The following is a 3,374-nucleotide window of genomic DNA, read 5'->3' as shown; positions in this document are numbered from 1 at the left end:
CAAAACCTTCCACCTGCAGGGCTCTTGCACCCTCCTGAGCTCCTGGAGCCCTCACTCACCTCAGGCACAGTTTGCACAGGAAGGGGATGGTTCCGTTTGTGAGATGTGGGGACAGGAGGAGGGAAGACTTTGCAAACACTGTCACGAGGGCAGGGCTGTTTTCATGTATGGTGCCAAGTGGCAGTACAGAACCTTTGATTTCATGTCAGGTGCTGAAGGGCAAACATTCTCAGTGAAAAGGAGAGAGTGTCTCCACTCACAGAGCAAGGTAAGTAAAGGGGAAAGTGAAATCTGTATTTCAAGGGAGGTGCTCAGTTTTTAACAAAGTATTTTTGCAGATGTGCCTAGGCAGCGGTGATTGAGAGCATTTTATCAGACTCACAGAGTATCCCCACGTCTGCTTTGCCACATTTGCTCTCTTTTTTCATTGTGAATGATTTCTGTTGCCAGGGTGGCTCCTGCTTGGAGTTCTACTCTCAGTGGAGTCCTGGAGTTTCCTCAGCAGGCCTTTGCAGCGAGTTCTGAGCCAACGTGTGGCTCTGCTGCCATCCCAAATCTGCGCTTCCCTTGCCCAGCCTGAGTGCAAGTCCTGGGCATGGCCAGAGATTTTCATGGCCAAAATCCTCCAGCATTTCCATCTGCTCATGGCTTTGGGCAGCACAAATCACAGAACACCCAGTGCAGCTGATAAATGGCATTTCCTGCAGATTGCTACAGCTGCACTGCTGATCGACAAATGCACGAGAATCAATTTCAGTTGGAAAACGTCATTTATAACAAATTGCTACATCTGCACTGACAATACAGAAATATACAAATCTCAATTAACGTTAAAACCAAGAATTTATTAGATTATTACAACCAGTCTAGGTAAAAGTATACAAATACCAACTTCAGATAACAAAAATTTCATTTATTGCCAACTTCTACAACAACTTACTATACACAAAAATCAATTAAGTGTTTCACTAACAACTTAATTTATTACTTATTACTACAAATATACATCCCATACAGAAATACAAAAATATCCATTCCTTCTCTAAATAGCCCTACACTAAGAATTCAATCAATAGAGTTATACAATACTCTCCATACATATTTAAATATACAATACCCGCCATACATATTTAAATATAATTAAATATATACATATATTCACACATATATATAACCTATAACTGCATCAATACAAATTGACACCTATACAGCTCTAAACCTAGAGAACTAAAACCAGATACAAAATACATATATACTTAGATACATATATAAACATATATGTAAATACAAACATATATGTGCATATATACCTAGCATACATCCATAAATGTAAGGACATATAAAAATATTCCTATACAAATAGCAACCCATATATGTACATATTTAATAATAATTCCTGTGTATGTGCAAGTCTGTATAGCTCTAAACTGAACTCCCCAGCTGCCCCATCTCCAAAGCTTCTCCCTCGGTCTCTTCCTCCTGTGCAGAGCAGCTCTGCTGGACAGGGACGGCAGAAGGCACAGCTGGCAAGCAAAGGGAACACTGAGTCAGTACGGGGACCTTTCCCTCGGCAGCAGCTGCACTTCCATCGGGGAGGAGAAGATCTCAGAGCCTCCCCAGGAGGGCCAGAAGGAAAAAGCAGCCGAGCGGGCCAGGCCGTGGTGAGCGCAGCCGCGGCGGGCCTGTCCCGCAGCCCCGGCAGCCCGGCACAGCCGGCACAGCTCCCGGGCCCTGCCGGCACAGCTGCCTTGCCCCAGGACAGCCCCTGTGCCGGCCGGGGCAGCTGCGCTGAGCAGCCCCAGAGCGGGCAGGGCCCGCTCCTGCCCCGCCGGGCAGTGCCCGCGGCCTCAGCCCCGCCGCCCGCAGCCCCACCCTGCCTCCCCGGGCTGTGGCCTCACCCGGGCTCTCTCCAGGCTGGCAGCAGCAGCTCCCCGGTCCTGCTCCTGCTGCTGGCCGGCAGCTTCTCCCTGCTGGCTCCCGTCCGCCTCCGGCTGTCCTCGAGCTCTTCAGTGCGGCTGTGCCAAAAGCGGAGGCTCTGGAATTGCTTCCAAGGCCCGGCAGAGCTGCAGTCCCGGAGCCCTCTGTGCTCCCTGCCGGCCCCTCCATCCCCTCAGCCCCGCCATGCTCCGGGCAAAGCCCCAGCCCCCTTCAGTTTCTTCAGCCCTCACAGTCCTCTCGCCCCCTCAGGCCCTTCTGACCCTTCCCGTCCCCCTCGACCCGCCACGCCCTTGGCCTGTGCCACTTCCCTGTCCCCTCAGTGCCACCATGGCCCCCGGCTGCCCCACACCCTCAGCCCCAGCAGCACCTCAGGGTCACCGTCCCTTCAGCGCCACCGGCCCTCGGCCCCTCGCTCTCACCGTCCTTCAGCAGCTCCTCAGGGGACAGTGCCTGGGGCCAGCGGCAGCTCCCAGCGCTCCAGGGACACCCGGGCTGGAACTGCTGCTCCGCCCGGCCCGGCCCCAGCTCGGACCAGCACAGGGAGAGGGGACACAGGGGGCACAGGGGAAAAGCGAGAGGTGAAAAAGGCAGCCCAGGGCAGAAAGAGGGAAAAATGCAGCCTAGGCCTACACAGTTCTATCTACGCATCTAAATATTCATATAACTCTTAACTACATAACTATGCATATTTATACATATATATACATCTTACTCTATACATCTATAAATGTAAATCTAAAAATGTATAAACATTACTCGATATATAAAAATATAAATTTATTACATCTATAAAGATAAATATATATATGTTTAACTAGATAAACACACCACTATAAATCTATAGTTGTAACTATATAGATAAATAAATAGAACTATAGGAATCTACGGATCTATGTATAAACAGAGGGATTCCACCTGCCCGATGGTCACAGGCTGTCCCTCTGATCCTTCTTCCCATGCAGGGCAGCCCTCCTGGCAAGGTAGATCAGGTGGATATCTGGGAAGAAAAAAAGAAATTCTGGGTCAATATTGGCCTCTGTGCATCCTTCCCTTTGGAAGTAATTGTCCTACTACCAGCGACTGTCAAAGATGGCCTGAAAGGCAGATTCTTAGTTGGCAATTTCAGACCTGCTCTTTAAAGAACAGAGATCCTTCTAACTGTTCAAAACTGTGTAAAGCATTGAAGTACCTCAGTAAAGTTGCAGTCGCAGTGCAAATGGCACCCAAGAGAGCTTGAAACACAGACAGTCCCAGCTGCCACAGAGAAGCCCAGGATTGTTCTTTCTCTGGGCTCCCTCTGTCCTCTGAGGACAGACTGACCTCAGTCCTCACTGAAATGGCTGAAGCTGAGGGCTGCTGGGGGCTGAGTTATGAACTAGCACCATTCCCTGCCATCTACAAACTGCCCTCTGCAGTGAGCAACAGCTCCTCCAAAC

The 3,374-nt window shown here is 49.7% G+C and overlaps 1 long non-coding RNA gene across 1 annotated transcript; it reads right to left on the bottom strand.

The window, feature by feature from the left end:
- Positions 1–751: 751 nt before the first annotated feature.
- Positions 752–1,975, bottom strand: LOC146763688 (uncharacterized). The gene is made up of 2 exons (XR_014951454.1): positions 1,899–1,975; positions 752–1,523 (listed from the first exon to the last, which is right to left on the bottom strand). It is a non-coding gene; the product is annotated as an uncharacterized LOC146763688 (long non-coding RNA).
- Positions 1,976–3,374: the final 1,399 nt, after the last annotated feature.

Source organism: Lonchura striata, chromosome Z (assembly GCF_050655825.1).
Source record: "Lonchura striata isolate lonStrDom1 chromosome Z, ASM5065582v1, whole genome shotgun sequence".
Lineage (NCBI taxonomy): Eukaryota > Metazoa > Chordata > Aves > Passeriformes > Estrildidae > Lonchura > Lonchura striata.
This window is presented reverse-complemented; position numbering and strand designations above follow the sequence as displayed.